Source organism: Elgaria multicarinata, chromosome 18 (genome assembly GCF_023053635.1).
Source record: "Elgaria multicarinata webbii isolate HBS135686 ecotype San Diego chromosome 18, rElgMul1.1.pri, whole genome shotgun sequence".
NCBI classification, from domain to species: Eukaryota; Metazoa; Chordata; class Lepidosauria; order Squamata; family Anguidae; genus Elgaria; species Elgaria multicarinata.
In genome coordinates, this window is record NC_086188.1 from 25570969 (window position 1) to 25594232 (window position 23264).

Sequence of the window (23264 nt, forward strand, 5' to 3'; positions counted from 1 at the left end):
GCAGATGTGTTTGGACTACAATTCTCATCATTCCCAGTCCATGCTGGTTGGGGATGGTGGGAATTGTAGACAAAATGCATCTGGAGTGCCCTACATTGGGGAAGGCATTTATATTCCAATGGAAACAATGCTTCTGGCTCAATCAGAGCCTCTCAGTAATGACATGATAGAGGTGTACAAAATTATGCATGGTATGGAGAATGTGGACAGGGAGACATGTTTCTCCCTCTCCCAGAATACTAGATTACAGTGGGGTCATCCCCTGAAGCTGATTGGTGGGAGATCCAGGACAAATAAGAGGAAGGATTTCTTCACACAGCACATAGTTAAATTGTGGAACTCACTACCACAGGATGTAGTGATGGCCACCCATTTGGATGGCTTTAAAAGGGGGTTGGATAAATTCCTGGAGGTGAAGGCTATCAGTAGCTACCAGCCCTGATGGTTGTGTGCTACCAGTATTCAAGGCAGTAAGCCTGTGTGCACCAGTTGCTGGGGAACATGGGTGGGAGGGTGCTGTTGCACCATGTCCTGCCTTGTTCATCCCTGGCCGATGGCTGGTTGGTCACTGTGAATAGAGTGCTGGACTAGATGGACCCTTGGTCTGATCCAGCATCAGGGCTCTTCTTATGTTCTTATATTCTTATGTCAAATGTTGCAAACCTTATGGTTGAATCACAGCAGCTTGCACCACTGAATGGGGAGAGCAGAAAGATGCATCAGGGGGGCTGGTGTGGTGAAAGCTGTTTCCCACAACACAGAGAAGAGAATGTGTTGGGTATTTTATTTTTCCCCCAGACTGGCTGATTTCTGTTGTAGGTTAAAGGGCAGAATAAAACAGAAAAACAACCGAACTAACCCAAAAAAGAAAATAACAAATACAGAAGGGGGAACTTCTCTTTATATTTTGTTCTGAAAGCCAGAGGCAAGGTTCACAGTCAGGTGGCTTTAGCAGAAATAAACTGGGACGCTGAAGCAAAAAAGGAAAAGCCATACTGGATGCAGAGCTGTAGCTGCAATTTGATGTAGAAAAGGATATTTCATTCAGTTCAGTTCATTTGTTTTCAATTACATAACAACACCCCCAGATGTATTAATTTCATTTCATTTATTACATTTCTATACCATCCAATAGCCTGGGTGGTTTATAAAGATTAAACCCCCTAAAATTGCAATATAATAACATAATACAAAACCAATGTACAAATATATACTACACAATCAACTGTAAATCATACAACCCATTAAGAGAATTATCTTATGCTGTCAAATGCCTGGAAGTAGAGGACCAAAATGATCCACTACTTGGCACCAAAAAGATCACAATGTTGGCACCAGGCTAACCCAATGGAAAAGAAGAGATAGTCTCTAGTGTTGGAAAATAGAAAAAGGGTTTTATTTTTTGCTACATATATCTTCAATCTTTAAAAAATGTATTGTTGTAAAAGGACTTAATGTATAAAAAACTTTTTTTATCAACACATACAATACTTACATTGAATTTTGTCATAAATTGTATGCACATTAACAACATTAAAATATGCAAAAAGCAAACGAAAAAGGAGGAGAAGGAAGGGAGGATAGGAGGACAAGACAAAAAGAAAACAAAGCTTTTACTTCCATTTGTGGCAACCTTCCTCTGTTATATACATTACTCATAATGGGTTCTCCCCTTCTATCCTTAACCAATATTTTTACTAACCTTCTGAAACAAAATAACATCCGTGAACCACAAGTCCATGAACCACAAGTCCAAATACAGTAAGCTAGAACAGCTAAATGCAGCAGTTTTTTCGTTTTTTCTCTGCTGTAGACGTTCTTATGTTTAACACACCTGCTCGTTATCAACTTCTGTAATTATACTGCATCCCCCCCACCTTTTTATGTGTCATTTTATCACCCCTCCCTACTCTTGCCAGGCTGGGAACCTCTTTTTCCTAATTACAATCCTTTATCCACTCTTAACCCTTTAATATCTCACTGTATTCCATTCTACAGAATCATTCAACCAATTTGGTTGTAGAGCTTTTAAGGCTAAGATCCAGGCTAACAAAATCAGGGGGCCACCACTGAGAAGGCCCACTCCTTTATTGTTAATATCCAAGCCGCCCCGGAGGAGGCACCTGGAGGAAGGCCTGAGCTGATGTGTATCAATGGAAAGGAAAGCTATCTTTCTATCTATCTGGGGAAGAGTGAAAAATGACAAATTCATCCATCCAGGCAGAGAGCTTTGAGTGCTTCGCTCTTAAAAGTCTGGGTTGGGATAACCTCCCTAGTCAGCCTTGATATTGAGCGTGGAAATAGTGAGCTGCTTTCCTAAAGCTCAGAAATTAGCTTGGTTGATCCCCAGTCTAAGTCTCAGTACAACTCAGGGAAACAGCCGGATTCAATCCCTTCCCCACCATGTAAGCCTGTAATAAGCAGGTAAACAAGCAGCTAGAAAGGGAGAGAGGGGATGATTTCGAATTGTTGTTGTTATTATTATTATTATTATTATTATTATTAATTTATTTATTTATATAGCACCATCAATGTACATGGTGCTGTACAGAGTAAAACAGTAAATAGCAAGACCCTGCCGCATAGGCTTACATTCTAATAAAACCATAATAAAACAATAAGGAGGGGAAGAGAAAGCAAACAGGCACTGGCTAGGGTAAAACTAACAGTATAATTGGGAGGGAAGGCTGGAATTCTTCTTCATTTTGGATTTTAATCTGAGCCAGAGAAGAAATTTAGCTAAGCATGTTGACCTCCCCACGTCTGAACAGAGAAATATAAATCCCATCACCATTGTTAGTAGGGTTGTGCAAGCTTCAGATTCAAAATCCTGAGCCATCGGCAGCCATTTTGAGTGCGATCTGCTATTTCTGCAAAGCCCTACTCCCTTGCCCCAGTTAGAGAACTGCTCCTCCCATGTCCCTTCCCCACCCCGACCCCAACCCTAACTCCTCTCCTTCATAAATACCTTATTTGCATGTCAAAAGGGGAGCTGGCACTGCTGCTCCGGCTGCTTTAGTTTGTACCTGTAGTTTCCAGAGTTTCAGTTTCACAAAGAAGGAGCCAGGCTTAGTCCATCAGAGCATCACTCAAGGGTTATCTCATTATTGCCCATGAGAAGAAAATGCTGCTCTTGGATTTAGCTGCAATATTATTATTATTATTATTATTATTATTATTATTATTATTATTATTATTATTTGCATTTGTATACCACCCAATAGCCAAAGCTCCCTGGGTGGTTCACAAAAACAAAAACAATTCAAAGTGTAAGTATAAAAACATGATATAAAATACACATTAAAACGAATTAAAACATACCATACATGATTAAAACATCCTGAAAACATCCTGAAAACATTCTAAAATTTCACTGGATAGGCCTGCCAGAATAGATCAGTCTTTATTGCTTTTTTAAATTCTAAAAGACTGTCAAGTTGATGAATCTCCTTCGGCAGGCCGTTCCACAGTCTGGGAGCAGCAGAAGAAAAGGTCCTCTGGGTAACAGTTGTTAACCTAGTTTTTGCTAGCTGAAGTGGATTCTTCCCAGAGGACCTGAGTGTGCGGGGCGGATTGTATGGGAGAAGGCGATCCTGCAGGTAACCTGGACCCAAACTATGTAGGGCTTTAAAGGTAATAACCAACACTTTGTACTTCGCCCGGAAACTAATCGGCAGCCAGTGAAGAGATTTTAAAACTGGTGTAATGTGGTCACCCCTAGGTGTACCAGTGACCAGTCTAGCTGCGATATTTTGGACTAATTGAAGTTTCCGGACTAGGCACAGAGGTAGCCCCATGTAGAGCTCATTACAGAAGTCGAGCCTCAAAGTTACCAGTGTGTCCACGACCGTCTTTCGGTCTTCTGACTCCAGGAAGGGGTGCAGCTGGCGTATCAGCTGAAGCTGATAGTAGGCACTCCTGGCCATCGCATCTATCTGGGCTGTCATTTGGAGCGACGGATCCAGAAGCACCCCCAAGCTGTGAACACAGTCTTTCAGGGGGAGTGTAACTCCATCCAGAACCGGTTGACACACCTCCAAACCTAGGTTATGGCCTTTGACAGCGAGCACCTCCGTCTTGTCTGGATTCAGCTTCAGTTTGTTTTTCCTCATCCAGTCCATTACAGCCTCCAAGCATTCATTCAGAGGAGACACACTATCCTTAGCTGACGCTGTTGTCGAAGGCATGTATTTGGGTGTCATCAGCATACTGATGACACCCCGCCCCATGCCTCCAGATGATTTCTCCCAGCGGTTTCATGTAAATATTAAATAACATTGGAGAAAGGATGGCACCTTGCGGTACGCCGCACAGCAGCTCCTTCTTTGAGGAGCAGCTGTCCCCAAGCATCACCATCTGGAACCTGCCTGAGAGAGAGGATGCTGGGAGGTGTAATTCTCTAACTGGGGCTAGGGACTGGAGCTGTCACGCCCCTACTTGAGGAGTCCTCTTCAGAGGAGGAGCTAGAGGCCCCAGAAGCCCAGGGTGCCCCAGATGCCCAGGGCGCCATGAGCCTCACAGAAGCCTGAGCCCTCGGGGCAGGTGGTCGCAGGGCCAGCCCTGCCAGGAGAAAGGGACCCTGCCTCTGAGGCAGAGGCTGAGCAGCCCCCTGACCCCCGGGAGCGCCATCACCTCGAGCGACAGGCTAGTAGGGCTCCTGGGCGACGAAGTGCTCACCTGCAGAAAAGGTCTCCTCAGGAGAAAGGATAGGGCTCTGAAATTATCATTATTATTTATTTATTTATTTATTTATTTATTTATTTATATAGCACCATCAATGTACATGGTGCTGTACAGAGAAAAACAGTAAATAGCAAGACTCTGCCGCATAGGCTTACATTCTAATAAAATCATAGTAAAGCAATAAAGTAGGGCTCTGATGAGACCGCCGGAGAGCACTGGGTGGGGTCCAGCAGGCTTCAGGCTTAAAAGCCTACATCAGAAATTGGCCACCATTGGAACAACTTTGGTCCCACAACATTGTGTTGTGGTTCCTGAACTGTGCCTCTGCCTGATACCCAGTTTCTTGGCCTTTGGACCGCCCAGCGACTCCACTCTTGGACTGCTTAATGTACTGTTTATCCGTGTTTTGACCTCTTGCCTGTTCTTTGTGACCACTCTTGTTGATGGCTGGAGATTTCGTTCTGCTATATGTACTGATCTAGTTCCCCCACTTGTGAGTTCTTAATGTATGTTAATGTGATTTTTCTATACTATCCATTTTTAACTTACTTAATGTATTTATTTTAGCTTATCTTTTTACTTGTTTTTATTATGTCAAATTGTGTGATGGCTTATCGCTTTTAGCAATAAAGATTTCACTCCTTCATTCATTCATTCACTCTTGTCGATTCCTGCTCCGCTTGTCTGCCTGCCCTCCTGTGCTCTGACCTCAGCTTGGAATTTGACCACTGCTACTGTAATCTGAACTGCAGCAAGAGTCTGTTACTGCCAGAACAGGACAAGAGCTGTGCAGGAAATGGTAGATTATGCACAAAATGGTTGCCAACACATTGGAATTCTGAAACTAAATCCAAAGATTGCACAGCCCTAATTGCTAGTTCCCACTAATAGAGGGACTGGTGCTGTGTTCAGCTGTTCTATGGGGGCAACTGTGGCGTTACACCCCACAAGTCAGTTCCCTAATGTATGTCTAGAATTTGTAAGTCTATTGTGTTTAAAATGTTGATCTGAGTAGGTGGAGATTGAATATCTTAGGAGAGGGGACGAGGATATATAAGGGAATGACTGAGGTGATGGGGGGTGTTTTTAAAATACTTTGGTTCGAGGGAGAATTGGAGGATCAGGGTAAAGAGGGTTGTCTTTTGAATGTAGGGTGCAGATAGTCAGTTGGTGTATATGAAACAATCCGGATAATAAAGAAAGTTCAAGAGCGAAGGTGTGAGAGAAAGGAAAGCGTGTATGAAAAGAGAGAAAGGATTGGATGAGGGTTTTAACAAGGGTCTGAAAAGTTTTATTACAATATTTCTTCTATTCTAAGATGCCATCGATTGTAAGATGCACACTAATTTCAATACCACCAACAGAAAAAAAAGCTTTGATTCTAAGAAATAATAAATGCACCGGCGATTCTAAGACGCACCCCATTTTTAGAGATGTTTATATGGGGGGGAAGTGTGTCTTAGAATTGAAGAAATACAGTATGAAACAAAGTTTGTGAACATTGAAATAAATTTTTATTCAGTTTGTTTTACTACCACAAAAATCCCACGTGTCTCCTTGGCATTTATTATTATTATTATTATTATTATTATTATTATTATTATTATTATTATTATTATTAGTAGTAGTAGTAGTAGTAGTAGTAGTAGTAGTAGTATCCCGCCTTTTGCCCAATATTGGGCCTCCTCTGTGTGACAACCTTTTAAGTATTTGATAGGGGTGTGCACGGACGCCCCGCTCCGCTTCACTTGCAGATCCGCCATTTTTCGGAGCGAGCCGCTCCGCCCCGCCCCCGCTCCGCCCACTTCCGCTCCGCTCCGCTCGGAGCTCCGGATCCGGATCGGAGCTCCGTTTTTCCCCCCCATAGGGTTGCATTGAAAGCTAAAAAAGTATACAACTTTTTTGGTTCAAGTTAGAAACCTCATGTTTGGCACCATGACACCTCATGGGCGTATACACACGCACGCCAAGTTTCAAGGCAATCCCATCATCCCCTGATTTTTGGCGAATTTTTGAAAATCGGGCACCCCATTCAGACCCCTTGGGATAGCTCCGTCAATTTGCAGGTTAGAAACCTCAAACTTGGCACCAGGGCAGCTTATCCATGTGTCCACATGGACGCTCAGACTCAAGGCAGTCCCATCATCCCCTGATTTTTGGCGCGGCTCTAACCTCTAACGCACCACCCATAACCCTAATTCACACCCCTTTCGATAGCTCCGTCAATTTGCACGTTAGAAACCTCAAACTCGGCACCATGATAGCTTATCCATGTGTCCGCATGGACGCCAAGTTTCAAGGCAATCCCATCATCCCCTGATTTTTGGGGAATTTATGAAAATCGGGCACCCCATTCACACCCCTTGGGATAGCTCCGTCAATTTGCATGTTAGAAACCTCAAACTCGGCACCAGGGCAGCTTATCCATGTGTCCACATGGACGCCCAGACTCAAGGCAGTCCCATCATCCCCTGATTTTTGGCGCGGCTTAACTCACCCCAAATTGTCCCATTCTACAACTATGTCAATTTGCATGTTAGAAACCTCAAAGTCGGCACCATGATAGCTTATCCACATGTCCACATGGATGCCAAGTTTCAAGGCAATGCCATCATCCCCTGATTTTTGGGGAATTTTTGAAAATTGGGCACCCCATTCAGACCCCTTGGGATAGCTCCGTCAATTTGCATGTTAGAAACCTCAAACTCGGCACCAGGACAGCTTATCCATGTGTCCACAGGGACGCCCACACTCAAGGCAATCCCATCATCCCCTGATTTTTGGCGCGGCTTAAACTTTTTAACTCACCCCAAATCAAGTCCTATTCTACAACTACATCAATTTGCACGTTAGAAACCTATCCTTTGGTCCCATGACAGCTTACCCATGTGTCCCCATGGACACCAAGTTTCAAGGCAATCCCATCATCCCCTGATTTTTGGGGAATTTTTGAAAATCGGGCACTCCAGTATGTCAGGGATTTAAAGTTGCAATTGCAGACAGCTCAATGGGGCCAGTTCCAAGGAAATCCCAACATGCCACGAGATAACCCTAAATCTTCTTGCACATTTGAAAAAGGGATTGTTGAACTTGATAAAGTCTAAGTGAGCGCAGGAAGGACTTCTCCCCTGAGTCAAAGCAAGACACATACACCATCGCTGCAAGGCGGGAAGGGGAGAAGGGAGGGAAAGCAGGCAGGCAGCATGCATTGTAGTGCCGCAAGGATGGCTTGAGCACTAACGCATAGCAAACCAACCCATAAGCGGGCTCAAAGTGAGGCAAAGATGGCTCGTTGTTTCTTTCTAAGCCAGCAGTTACGCCTTGAGGGGCACAGAGGAGGACGACTGGGAGCAAGCGTGCCGGAGGGTGCTGGGCACGAACCGCAAAGCTCATCTCCCAGGCACCAGGCGGGCAGAGAGGCAGGCAGAGCAGGCGAGGAGTCAGTCCTGGCAGATGCCCCACCACAGCAGCACCCCAGGGGAGGCGGGCAGACAGGCAGGCAGGCAGGCATGGGTTGGCGGGCCCAGAAAAGCTGGTACCTTGCACAAGTAAGCCATAGATCTGCGGGGGAGTCAGTCCCAGCAGATCCAGCTACCTCACAAGGACGGCTCCCAGGCAGGCGGGCAGGCGCCTCCACTGTAGTGGCTGTGCTCAACTCGGCGGGCGCACTACAAGACGAGTTGAAGTGAGAGCTCACTTCTCAGGAAACGTAGTGGCTGTGCTACGGGAGATCGGTCGACTGCTGGAGCTTAGCTTTTTCTCTGAGGGGAAGTCCATGAGTTTCAGTGACAGCTTGCTTCTCAAAGAGAGGGTTACAGCGGAAGAGGGGTGGGACGAGACCGGGGAGAGAAGCTGGACCAGCTTCTGCTACTAATCCTCACCCACATCCTGGAGGACCACAGCATCCCACACAAAGTGGCTGTGGTAAAGTCAATGGCTGTCATGAGTCGAAGTGAAAGCTCACTTCTCAGGAGGAAACTTAAACTGTCCCTATGCAGACAGTGGTTGGGGAGAGAGGCACGGCCAGCTGCGCCTCCACCGTAGGGGCTGTGCTCAAGTGTCTGAACTTGAAGTCGAAGTGAGAGCTCACTTCTCAGGAAATGTAGTGGCTGTGCTACGGGAGATTGGTCGACTGCTGGAGCTTAGCTTTTTCTTTGAGGGGAAGTCCATGAGTTTCAGTGACAGCTTGCTTCTCAAAGAGAGGGTTACAGCGGAAGAGGGGTGGAACGAGACCGGGGAGAGAAGCTGGACCAGCTTCTGCTACTAATCCTCACCCACATCCTGGAGGACCACAGCATCCAACAAAAAGTGGCTGTGGTGAAGTCAATGGCTGTCATGAGTCGAAGTGAGAGCTCCCTTCTCAGATACCTTTAATTGCAAGACTGGGGAGAGACGCTCGACCAGCTGCTGCTACGAACTCCACTTCAGGGAAAGGACAACATGAGGAACAGCTAAGTGGTGAAGTCAATGGCTGTCATGAGTCGAAGTGAAAGCTCACTTCTCAGGAGGAAACTTAAACTGTCCCTATGCAGACAGTGGTTGGGGAGAGAGGCACGGCCAGCTGCGCCTCCACCGTAGGGGCTGTGCTCAAGTGTCTGAACTTGAAGTTGAAGTGAGAGCTCACTTCTCAGATACCTTTAATTGCTCCATATGAGACTGGGGAGAGAAGCTCGACCAGCTGCTGCGACTAATCCTCCTCACCCACATCCTGGAGGACCAGAGCATCCACCGGAGTGGATGTGCTCAACTCGGCGCACTACAAAACGAGAAGTGGCTGTGGTGAAGTCAATGGCTGTCATGAGTCGAAGTGTAAGCTCACTTCTCAGGAGGAAACTTAAACTGTCCCTATGCAGACAGTGGTTGGGGAGAGAGGCACGGCCAGCTGCGCCTCCACCGTAGGGGCTGTGCTCAAGTGTCTGAACTTGAAGTCGAAGTGAGAGCTCACTTCTCAGATACCTTTAATTGCTCCATATGAGACTGGGGAGAGAAGCTCGACCAGCTGCTGCGACTAATCCTCCTCACCCACATCCTGGAGGAACACAGCATCCACCGGAGTGGATGTGCTCAACTCGGCACACTACAAAACGAGAAGTGGCTGTGGTGAAGTCAATGGCTGTCATGAGTCGAAGTGAAAGCTCACTTCTCAGGAGGAAACTTAAACTGTCCCTATGCAGACAGTGGTTGGGGAGAGAGGCACGGCCAGCTGCGCCTCCACCGTAGGGGCTGTGCTCAAGTGTCTGAACTTGAAGTCGAAGTGAGAGCTCACTTCTCAGATACCTTTAATTGCTCCATATGAGACTGGGGAGAGAAGCTCGACCAGCTGCTGCAACTAATCCTCCTCACCCACATCCTGGAGGAACACAGCATCCAACACGAAGTGGCTGTGGTGAAGTCAATGGCTGTCATGAGTTGAAGTGAGAGCTCACTTCTCAGGAAACTTAAACTGTCCCTATGCACTAAGTGGCTGTGCTATGGGAGTTCGGTGGACTGTTGGAGTACCAGCCGCAATTGGGGAAGTCCATGAGTTGAAGTGACAGCTTGCTTCTCAAAAAATCAGCAGACTGGATCACGAATAGTGCATCTGATCCCTGAGCTCTCCAAAGGGCGACCCATGGACTGCTGGAGTTAACCTCCCTCAATTGGGGAGTGACGGGCAGGCGGGCATTGGCAGGCAGGCAGGCAGGCAGGCAGGCAGGCAGGCTAGGGCCGGTGGGCCCAAAGGAGCTGGTACCTTGCACAGGTATGCCATAGATCTCTGGGGGACTGAGTCCCAGCAGATCCAGCTACCTCACAAGGACGTCCCGGGCAGGCGGGCATGGGCAGGCAGGCAGGCAGGCAGGCAGGCAGGCAGGCCCAAAGGAGCTGGTAACTTGCACAGGTATGCCATAGATCTCTGGGGGACTGAGTCCCAGCAGATCCAGCTACCTCACAAGGACGGCTCCCGGGCAGGCGGGCATGGGCAGGCAGGCAGGCAGGCAGGCAGGCCCAAAGGAGCTGGTACCTTGCACAGGTATGCCATAGATCTCTGGGGGACTGAGTCCCAGCAGATCCAGCTACCTCACAAGGACGTCCCGGGCAGGCGGGCATGGGCAGGCAGGCAGGCAGGCAGGCAGGCAGGCAGGCAGGCAGGCAGGCAGGCAGGCAGGCAGGCCCAAAGGAGCTGGTAACTTGCACAGGTATGCCATAGATCTCTGGGGGACTGAGTCCCAGCAGATCCAGCTACCTCACAAGGACGGTTCCCGGGCAGGTGGGCAGGCAGGCAGGCAGGCGGGCAAAAAGGAGCTACTAGTTATTGAAGCAGTTACTTTGAGTATGGAAGATTTGTGTGCATGCTTGGAGGATTAACGTTGCTGCTGAGCCCTCCAAAGGGCGACCCTTGGACTGCTGGCCTTTACCTCCCTCAATTGGGGAAGTGAATGATGAGTTTAAGTGAAAGCTTGCTTCTCAAAGAGGGGTTACAGCAGAAGGGGAAGAGGAAGAGGGGTTGGATGAGACTGAGGAGAGAGAGAGAAGAGAGCATCCACTGTAGTGGCTTTGCTAGTGGCTGTGCTACGGGCGATCGGTGGACTGCTGGAGTACCTCCTGCACATAGGGGAAGTCCATGAGTTTCAGTGAAAGGTTGCTTCTCAAAATCAGCACACAGATCAAGTACTCCATTTGATCCCCGAGCTATCCAAAGGGCGACCCGTGGACTGCTGGAGTTTTCCTCCGTTTCCCGGTGGCTGGGATGGGTCTCGGCTTCTCAAAGCCATGGCACTGCTGCATATGCAGTGCAGCTTCTCGTAAGAGAGCTGTCCCACGGACAAACGGTGCATTACTGGAGCTTAGCTTTTTCTCAAAGGGGAAGTCAATGAGTTGAAGTGAAAGGTTGCTTCGGAAGTCTATGGCTTTCATGAGTTTCAGTGACAGCTTGCTTCTCAAAGAGGGCGTTACAGCGGAAGAGGGGTGGGACGAGGCCGGGGAGAGAAGCTGGACCAGCTTCTGCGACTAATCCTCACCCACATCCTGGAGGACCACAGCATCCACAGTAGTGGCTGTGGTGAAGTCAATGGCTGTCATGAGTCGAAGTGAGAGCTCACTTCTCAGGAAACTTCAACTGTCCATACGCACTAAGTGGCTGTGCTACGGGAGATCGGTGGACTGCTGGAGTACCTCCCTCAATTGGGGAAGTCCATGAGTTGAAGTGAAAAGTTGCCTCTCAAAATCAGCAGACTGGTCGAGTAGTCCACTTGATCCCTGAGCTTTCCAAAGGGCGACCCGTGGACTGCTGGAGTTTAACCTCCCTCACCCTCAATTGGGGAAGTGAATGAGTTTCAGTGAAAGGTTGCTTCTCAAAATCAGCACACTGATTGAGTCACCCAGATCCTGGAGGACCACAGCCTCTACATAGTGGCTGTGCTGAAGTCAATGACTTCCATGAGTTCAAGTGAAAGGTTGCTTCTCAAAGGCGAGGACTCGCCTGTTTCATTTTCGCAGCGAGACAGGCAGCTGCAGTAACACTCACAACCACACACACAATGACAGCTTTTGCACAGAGGCTCATGAGTTCAAGTGACAGCTTGCTTCTCAAAACCATACTTCTGGATCAGGGAGTACGTCTTACACTCCCAGCCAAGGGCACTCCAAAGGGCGACCCGTGGACTGCTGGAGAGAGGCAGCCTGGCTAGTGGTGGTGGTGCCAGGCATTGCCTTGCCCCCTGCTTGCACTCACCTAAACACGTGCAGTCAATCATGGAGTCTTTTGGAACTGGGTGGAAAACTATCCGGATGAGTTGACTAAGCTGTACCGGACGCCACAGAAATGAAATGAACTCAAGTGCGGTGCTTTGCCCTCACAGTCAGTCACACACACGCACGGTGACAAACTCTGCCTAGTGCCTACAGAGACGAATGTAATGATTCAGAGTTGATGTTGTGAACTGTAACACAGCCACTAAATAATAATAATAATAATAATAATAATAATAATAAGAAGAAGAAGAAGAAGAAGAAGAAGAAGAAAAATATAATAAAAATAATAATAAAAAGAAAAAACCAGCCTGCCTGAACTGTAGTGTGCCTGCCAACCAAAGGAGGGGTGGAATTAAAGGGAGGGGAGCCTGCCTGTCACTCCCACGAGGGCTTGAGGGTGGGGTATCCCAGCAGGGGGAGATTGCCCTTCAGAAAGACCAGCTGCTCCACCAAGTCCAGCTCCAAGCGAGAGCGGTGAGGGGTCACTATGTCGCCCGCCATAGAGAACACCCTCTCGCTTGGAACACTGGTGGGTGGGCAGCTGAGTCGATCCATGGCCACCCGCGACAGGTCCGGCCAAATCTGGCAGCGGGATGACCAGTAGGCCAGGGGGTCCATGGAGCAGTCCTCCATGGGCTCTGACAGGTAACGCTGCACGGTGGTTGCAGCGTCATCCTGGCCGGTGGCTGGGGAGGGTCTCTGCCCAACCACGGCGTGCAGAGCCTCTTCCCAATACCCCTGGCCTGTGCTGCTGCTGGGAGGGATGCAGGTGAGGCTGCTGCTGGTGCTGCTGCTGCTGCTGCGGGGAGGGGTGGCCTGCTCCTCTGCCTCACTCTGCCTCACCCTCTTGGACCATGCCGCCCGCACTTCGCCCACCAGCGTTTCCACCCAGTGCTGCCTGCTATTTGGCCCACAAAGCCCATCCTTCACACGAGGGTCGCACATGGCTGCCAACATGTGGACCCTGTCGGTTTGGATGGGCTCCAGCCTCCGCGTCAGGCCGTCCCTCAGCCTAGTCACCGCTTCGCGGACCTCGGGCTCGAAGCGCCTGCCGGTGACGGGATCCCTGTACTCCAGAAAGTCGCCCATCTGTTTCTGGAGATGCCTGCATACAGGGATCACCTGGCTGAGGAGGGCAGAGCTTTTGCTCAGGGTCTCGGTGGCGTTCAGGAATGGCTTGAGGACCGCCACCAGCTGGGACATGGTGTCCCACTGCTGCTTGCCCATGTGGTGGATGCCCATGTCCCTGACCCTGAACAAGTCGTGGATGGCACGCTGTTGCTCCACCATCCGCTCCAGCATCAGGTAGGTGGAGTTCCAGCGTGTTACCACATCCTGCACTAGCCTGTGCTGCGGGAGATTCAACTCCTCCTGCTTCTCCAACAGCAAGCGACTGCCCTTGACGCTGTGGTGGAAATGGCCTGCCACCTTTCTGCAGCTCTCCAGGAGGTTACGGATCCCGGACAGGGGACTGAGGTTGGGCTTGCTGCTGCCCATCCCAAGGCCATCCCTCACCACCAGGTTCAACACATGCGCGATGCAGCGGACGCCCTTGAATCCGCCGTCGCGCACCGCCTTCACCATGTTGGCTCCCCCGTCCGTGACCATGTAACCGCGGGTGACCTTCTGCCCAGCTAGCCACCCATCCACCATGCGGTTCATGGCCTCCGTAATCTCCGCTGCCGTGTGGGACTGGTCCATCACTTGCGTGTGGAGGAGGGCCCAGCAGTAGCCCTCCTTGCCAGTCCCTGTAGTGCTGGATCCTTCCTGCCCCACGGCTGCCCACCAGTGTGCCGTCAGGGACAGGTAAGCATGCACTCCGCCCTCGCTGGACCAAATGTCCGAGGTGAAGTGCACCATCCGTGCCTCTGCCTGGCACAGACGACCCAGCACTAACTCCCTGCAGGAACGGTACAGGGAAGGCACCACCCACCTGCTCAGGGTGATGCGACACGGCAGCTTATAGTATGGCACCACAAGCGCCATCAGCCTCTTGAAGCCTGCGTTGTCGACGAGGCTGAATGGCTGGTCGTCCAACGCCACCATCTCACCAATTGACGTGGTGATCTGGGAGGGCGTTGGAAAATGCCATCTTGTGGTTCCATACTTCCCCCACCCCATTTCCGGCAGGGTTGCCTGCCTAACCCTTGTGGGGATGGGAGATGGAGAGCTGAGAGTGGAAGTGCCAGCAGCAGCAGCAGCAGCAGCAGCAGCAGCCTTCGGCTTTCCCCTGGAACCAGTCGCCTTGCCCGCCTCTTTCCCCAGCAAGACTGACTGGTGCTGCCTCTGAAGATGCATCTTCATGCTGCTGGTTCCATAATGCCCTGTCGATGAACCCCTGCTTAGGCTGAGTTTGCAGTGGCGACAGACAGCAAAGCGGGGATCTGCTCCCAACTCAAAGTGGTCCCACACGATGCTTGTCTTTCGTTTCCGTGGTGACACCACCAATTGCCCGCCTGAGCTCTCTGGTGTTGCCACAGAAACAGGGGTGTGGGATGAGACTGGGGAGAGAGCCTCGGCCTGCTGCTGCTGCTCCTCCTCCTCAGCCCCCACATCCTGGAGGCCCACCGCCTCCTCCTCCTCCCCCTCCACCTCGTCTAGGTCCATCAGCGGGCTCGTGGGCTGAAAGGATAATGAAGGTGTTGCGGATACTCCTCCTCCTCTAATGCCACCTGCCTCTTGTAAAGGGGCACTTTTCCCATTCCCACCCTCAAAAAGAGAACGCCGGGCACAAGTTGCAGAAGAGAGTGGCTCTGCCTGCTGCTTGTCCTGCTTCTGTTTTGGAGCAGTCAGCCAAGGAGTTGCCCGTTTGATTTTCACAGGAGGAGAGGCAGCCTGCTTACTGGTGCCAGCCTGAGCCTTGCTGCTTTCAGCACGCCTGCTCCCTCTTTTCATGATGACTAATAAAATATTAATACTACTAATAATATGTATAAGGTACTACTAAGAATATGTATAAGAAGAATATAATATGTTTAAATGTAGGGAAATGGGACAAGAAGTGTGTATGCTGTATAAGAAGAATAAAATATTATACTACTAATAATATGTATGAGAATATACTAATATATATAGTACTAAGAATATCTAAAAGAATATAATAATATGTTTAAGAATATTACTAATAAATGTAGGGAAATGGGACAAGAAGTGTATGTATGCTTTCCCCAAAATGCTCAATCTGTGGCTGCCTGTTGCACTTCACAAAAGCAGCACACTCAGTCCAAGTTACACAGACAAGAAAAAGAGAATAATTTTTTTTTGGTATTTTTTGGTATTTTTTGGTATATAGAAGATAGAAGGAAACACAATCAGGATTTAAGAGAGGGGAGGGGGGAAAAGAACCAACCAAACACTACTACTAATATGTATAAGAAGAATAAAATATTAATACTACTAATAATATGTATGAGAATACTACTAAGACTATGTAAAAGAATATAATAAAATATGTTTAAGAATATTACTAATAAATGTAGGGAAATGGGACAAGAAGTGTGTATGCTTTCAAAAGAAAGCTTTCACAAAAGCAGAACAGTCAGGTGGGGGGGCAACCAACCCAACCCACCAAACACACACTCCAAAATTTAAAAATAAAGTTTATATTAAATCAAAGTAAGGGAAAAACACAGGGCAAACTAAGCTATAAGTCAGAAAGAAACAAACAAACACACACACACGCGCCAAACTAAATCTATCCCAATCTATCTCCAAAGTCCAAAGCAGGAGAACTAACTAACTAAGTGTTCCCTCCACGAACGCCAACCCACAAAGAGACACAAAACAGAAAGTTCTCAGGGTGGGTCTGCCTTAGTCCCCCCTCCAACGCTGGGATTGGAGGATGATGCTTTCTGAGGAGATCAATTCTCATCAGGATTGGGAGTTGAATGTGCCTGTCATCGCTTCCAAAAAAAAACAAAAACAAACCCCAAACCCCGATTTTTTAAAAAAATTGCACGTGAACCACAGGACGCAGAAAGTTGTGAGTAGTCTCAAAATGACCCCCATCCACGACTCTCTGTGCACAAGAATTTTCAGAACGATAGCTTTAACCCCCCCCAGTTATCCCCGATTCTTTTCCGCAATGCAATCCTATGGGCGAAAAGCCGAAAACGCCGTTTGAGCCGCGCGGTTGACCCGATTTTCAAAAAAATATAGCACGCGACCCGCACGACGCAGAGAGGTGAGAGTGGTCTCAAAATGACCCCCATCCACGACTCTCTGAGCACAAGAATTTCCAGAACGATAGCTTCAAAAAGAATGTAGTTATCTGCGATTATTTGCCGCAATGCAATCCTATGGCGAAATGTTTTCAAGATGGCGACCGGAGCGCTCCGCCTGAACTAGGAGCTCCGAAAAATGGCCGCTTCTCTTCGCCTTGCTTCTAGGGGTCCGCGGTCCGCTCCTACTCCGCCTCTGGGTAAGGCGGAGCAGGCCAATCCGCTACTGCTTCTACGCTCCTAATCGGAGCGGATCACACCCCTAGTATTTGAAGAGTGCTTTCATGTCACATTATATATATAACGTTTGGGTGATGCGATCTTAAATTTGGAAAAATGAGAGCAACTGAAATTTAGAGATTTGTCCATCCCTAGAGAGTAGTATGCTGTCAAACACAGCTGGTGCCAGCATCAGACATAATATCAGTTACTGACTGACTAACCATGTTCCTGCAAGAGCTGGGATCAATAATGGAGAGGAATGATCTTTGTGTAATGTTAAATAAATTTGCCCAAGATGGAGGGGTTGTTGGCTTAGCCAGGGGCTACGGGGAGCCGGGGTCACCTCCATTTGCTGTGTTTAACCGATTTTATTTCTGAGTAGCATCTATGCTTCTTCCCTAAATTCTGAACTTGTCTGCTTGGCCTTTAGCTGAACCTTTGTCAGACTTCCTCAGCAGTTCAGGCACAAGACAAAGAACCTGGAGTGAAATGAAGAACTTGAGACCCAGCTGGGCAGAGATTCAGAAAGTCTTGCTCATAGAATCATAGAATCATAGAAAAGCAGAGTTGGAAGGGGCCTACAAGGCCATCGAGTCCAACCCCCTGCTCAATGCAGGAATCCACCCTAAAGCATCCCTGACAGATGGCTGTCCAGCTGCCTCTTGAATGACTGTAGTGTGGGAGAGCCCACCACCTCCCTAGGTAATTGATTCCATTGTCATACTGCTCTAACAGTCAAGAAGTTTTTCCTGATGACCATCTGGAATCTGGCTTCCTGTAACTTGAGCCCATTATTCCGTGTCCTGCACTCTGGGAGGATCGAGAAGAGATCCTGGCCCTCCTCTGCGTGACAACCTTTTAAGTATTTGAAGAGTGCTATCATGTCCCACTCAATCTTCTTCCCATAACCCTGAAGCTGGGCACTGAATGACATGTGTGCACTGAGATGCCGGTTCTGCTGGGAGGGGAATCTCTATGAAGTTCTTTGCACAGCCTCTGGTACGCAGCTCTTTCTTGGCTTGCTTATTCTCTCGGCAGATGTTAACTGGATAATACCGGCATAAATGGAGCAATTAGACCATTTATGCAATGTAATTTTGCTCTATTGGCATTATTTATGGCTGCCATTTTGCGCAAAAATCATTACTTCTGTAAAAAAATTATCCGTGATTTTTGTGCATAATGGTGACTAGGCATGTGCTCCGCTCCGATTAGAAGTGTAGAAGCAGTAGCGAATTGGCCTGCTCCGCCTTGCCCAGAGGCGGAGTAGAAGCGGACCGCGGACCCCTAGAAGCAAGGCGAAGAGAAGCGACCATTTTCGGAGCACTTCTCTTTCCGCGGAGCGCTCCGATCGCCATCTTGAAAACATTTCGCCCATAGGATTGCATTGCGGAAAATAATTGCCGATAACTGGGTTGTTTTTGAAGCTATCGTTCTGAAAATTATTTTGCTCAGAGAGTCGTGGATGGGGGTCATTTTGAGACTACTCTCACCTCTCTGCATCGTGCGGGTCGCGTGCTATATTTTGTAAAAAATCGGGTACATTTACAATACAAACGGTAGGGTAAACCGGCTGCGGCGGCGGGGTTTATTTGAAGCGATGACAGGCACATTCAACTCCCAATCCTGATGAGAATTGATCACCTCATGAAGCATCCTCCTCCAATCCCAGCGTTTGAGGCGGGGACTAAGCCAGAGTCACCCTCACAGTCAGAGAGCTCTCAGCCTCTTGTGGGTTTAGCGTTCGTTGGGAGAGGGTCTACTTAGTGAGCTGCTGCTGTGAACTTTGGAGATAGATTAGGATTTTAGCTTGGCGTGTGTGTTTGTTTGCTTCTTTCTGACTTTTAGCTTAGTTTGCTCTGTGTTTTTCCCTTACTTTGATTTAATATAAACTTTATTTTTAAATTTTGGAGTGTGTGTTTGTTTGTTTGGTTGGTTGTCCCCCCCTCCCCTCTCTTAAAGCCTGATTGTGTTTGATCTTCCTTCTGCTTTTGTGAAAGCTTTTTTTTTGAAAGCATACACACACTTCTTGTCCCATTTCCCTACATTTATTAGTAATATTCTTAAACATATTATTATATTCTTATACATATTCTTAGTAGTATATTAGTATATTCTTATACATATTATTAGTAGTATTAATATTTTATTAGTCATTATGAGAAGAGGGAGCAGGCATGCTGAAAGCAGCAAGGCTCAGGCTGGCACCAGCAGTAAGCAGCAGGCTGCCTCTCCTGCTGTGAAAATCAAACGGGCAACTCCTTGGCTGGCTGCTCCACAACAGAAGCAGGAGAAGGAGCAGGCAGAGGCACTCTCTTCTGCAACTTGTGCCCGACGTTTTCTTTTTGAGGGTGGGAATGGGAAAAGTGCCCCTTTACAAGAGGCAGGTGGCATTAGAGGAGGAGGAGGAGTATCCCCAAGTCCTTCATTATTGTTTGAGCCCACGAGCCTGCTGCTGGACCTGTCCTCCTCCTCGGTGACCGACTCACTGGGATGGTTTGCGTTTGCAATGCGTGACTAACTGCAGTGCTGGCTTAGAAACCAGCCATCACTTCCTTGTGCCCCCAGAAATGCCCGCAGCCTGCCTGCCCGCCTCCCCCGGGGTGCTGCTGTGGTGGGGCATCTGCCAGGACTGACTCCACACCTGCTCTGCCTGCCTCTCTGCCCGCCTGGTGCCTGGGAGATGGGCTTTGCAGTTCGTGCCCAGCACCCTCCGGCACACTTGCTCCCAGTCGTCCTCCTCTGTGCCCCTCAATGCGTAACTGCTGACTTAGAAAGAAACAACCAGCCATCTTTGCCTCACTTGCTCCTTGTGCCCGCTTATGCGTTGGTTTGCTATGCGTTAGTGCTCAAGCCATCCTTGCGGCACTACAATGCATGCTGCCTGCCTGCCTGCCTGCCTGCCTGCCTGCCTGCCTTCCCTCCCTTCTCCCCTTCCCGCCTCGCAGGGATGGTGTATGTGTCTTGCTTTGACTCAGGGGAGAAGTCCTTCCTGCGCTCACTTAGACTTTATCAAGTTCAATAATTCATTTTTCAAATGTGGAAGAAGATTTAGGGTTATCTCGTGGCATGTTGGGATTTCCTTTGAACTGGCCCCATTGAGCTGTCTGCATTGCAACTTTAATCCCTGACATACTGGAGTGCCTGATTTTCAAAACTTCCCCTAACATCAGGGGATGATGGGATTGCCTTGAAACTTGGCATCCATGTGGACACATGGGTAAGCTGTCATGGGACCAAAGGATAGGTTTCTGACGTGCAAATTGACGTAGTTGTAGAATGGGACTTGATTTGGGGTGCCAAAAATCAGGGGATGATGGGACTGCCTTGAGTCTGGGCAACCATGTGGACACATGGATAAGCTGTCATGGTGGTGAGTTTGAGGTTTCTAACGTGCAAATTGACGGAGCTATCCCAAGGGGTCTGAATGGGGTGCCCGATTTTCATAAATTCCCCAAAAATCAGGGGATGATGGGATTGCCTTGAAACTTGGCGTCCATGTGTATACATCCATGAGGTGTCGTGGTGCCAAACGTGAGGTTTCTAACTTGAACAGAAAAAAGTTGTATACTTTTTTAGCTTTCAATGCAACCCTATGGGGGGGAAAAACGGAGCTCCGATCCGGATCCGGAGTTCCGAGCGGAGCGGAGCGGAAATGGGCAGAGCGGGGGTGGGGCGAAGTGGCCCGATCCAAAAATCGCGGATCTGGAAGTGAAGCGGAGCGGGGGGTCCGTGCACACCCCTAATGGTGACTCATGGTGACTCATGGGGGTGGGGAAGAATTCAGGAAACGACCTGCTTCCGTGACTCGGTGTGCACCAAGTCGGACCAGCTCAGGGATCTGTGAGCTGGCATCTGGGGGTCTGAGCTGAGCCACCCCCAAACCGGATTCCTCTGACACCCCCATGTACAATCAACAGTGTGGAAGTTACGCCATTTGTATAGGCAAGTCATCATCATCTGATGAATATGCTTGGGAAATAGTTTGGTTTCACTTTCTCCTGCATTCAATTTGATTGTTTTGTTTTAAATATCATGTTCTTTCCATTCAAGAGCCTCGTGTGGCGCAGAGCGGTAAAGCAGCAGTTTCTGCAGCTGAAACTCTCCCCACGGCCTATGTTCAATCCCAGCGGAAGCTGGTTTCAGGCAGCCGGCTTAGGTCGACTCAGCCTTCCATCCTTCCGAGGTCGGTAAAATGAGTACTCAGCTAGCTGGGGGAAAGGTAATATTGGCCGGGGAAGGCAGCGGCAAACCACTCCGCTATAAGGCCTTCCAAGAAAACGTCAGCGAAAGCTGGCGTCCCTCCAAGAGTCAGTGCTTGCACGAGAGGTTCCTTGCCTTTCCTTCTTTCCATTCAGGATATGAAGAACTTACTGTATTTTGATAAATACTGTATGTACTAAAATGATCTGAAATGAAATTCTCATGCATCTCTACTGGTCCAATTGAGTAGCTATTCCTGGAACGGAGAGGATCATGTTGTACCTGTGTACCATGTAGCTGCAAAAGGCGGGCTCAAGTTAAAGGAAGCCAGATTCCAGCTGGATATCAGGAAAAACTTCCTGACTGTTAGAGCAGTACGACAATGGAACCAGTTACCTAGGGAGGTTGTGGGCTCTCCCACACTAGAGGCCTTCAAGAGGCAGCTGGACAACCACCTGTCAGGGATGCTTTAGGGTGGATTCCTGCATTGAGCAGGGGGATGGACTTGATGGCCTTGTAGGCCCCTTCCAACTCTGCTATTCTATGATTCTATGATTCTATGAGAAGCATGCCAGGAAAAAAAGAGAGGTGGCAACCTTAATTCAGCAGTAACATGCTTGAATACAAAGGGATCCAAACCCAGACATTTAAGAGCAAAACACTGAAAGCCCTGGGCCTGGAGAGATAAATCTTTCCATTTCTCCCATATGTATTTTCTTAACTCTCAAGTGCCCCCACCAAAATATGGAGAACTCTTTCAATTTTTGGTAAATCCTGATTGAAGCTGCTGAACTTCTCAGCCATCCCAAACATGCACATGCAGCCAGGGCCCTCCCTGAGCTGGATGTCCTAAGTAAGCTGGTCTCCACTCTTCACCACTCACCTGTGTGAGAAATTTTCCCTCCAGTTAATATTAATCAAGATGGAGTGTGCGGTGTCCCCACATCTTCATAGGAAACAAGGGGCATCTTGCACTGTAGTATCCAGAAACACATGCAGCCGCCTTTAGTGCTGGTACAGATGGCCACTACAGCTGTGCTCTGCCAATACATAAAAATTGCAGGCATAATGGAAATGTGAGGAGCACAAAATAAATTGAGTTTAATACCAAAATAAATAACCCAAGAGCTGCTGCACTGATTGGATTATTCATTCCCCTCTCTAACCCAATCAAAAAACCCCATTTCTGTATGCAAATAGTGTGGCTGCTGCTGCAGAATTCAGATGTTCTGGGACTTCGTGGAGGCTACCTCTGAGGAGGAATGTAGCCTGCAAGCCAGCGATCCCAATTGACCAGTGACGATCGCTACGTTCTGCCATGCCAGGCCCTGACAATTTGTAGTCCCTCTTTCGGGGAAGGATGTTGGAGGAATCAGTGCAGGGAGTAAATTTGGCCACGTTTTTAGCAGCTCACCCCGCCAGACTTCGACTCGCTTACCTGCAAGCTGTCCCAACTCAATGCAAAATGAGTTGGGGCAGACTGCAGAGTTCCCTTTGTCGTCGTCTTCTTTCTGTTAAAGCAACATTTATGGAAATTTTGGTTGCGATTGGCAAAATTTGCACAAATTTTGGTCGTTAGTTGCTTAATTTATGCAAATGCACCTGCAATTCTGTGCAAATTGTAGCTCTGTTATCATTATCACCTATCAGAAGGTTTAGAGCTTATTATTATTATTATTATTATTTATTTATATAGCACCATCGATGTACATGGTGCTGTACAGATAACACAGTAAATAGCAAGACCCTGCCGCATAGGCTTACAATCTAGTAAAGTTGTAGTAAACAATAAGAAGGGAAAGAGAATGCAAACAGGCACAGGGAAGTGTAAACAGGCACCGGGAACGGTAGCGAGTCACCTGGGACAGTTTGTGCTCGGACATCCTACACCTTTTGAAATGTGGGAAGAAACTGGGATTTACGCAGAATCAGTGCTTGCAATTTACTTGTAGTAGGAAGCCTCAGGATTAAGGACATCAGAGAAATTCACAATGGAACCAAATGGGTTCCGATTTCTATGAATTCAACCCTTGGATTCTGTGGTGGCTTGACTCTCCCCAATTCACACAGATGACACAGACTTGTGGTCTGTTGTTGTTGTTTATTTACATTAGGGAAATTCATAAAAGCCATCCCTTAATGACCAGCCATGGTTTATTTTGCACTTTGTTTCTTTTAAAATGACTTTTAATGTGTTTTATTCTG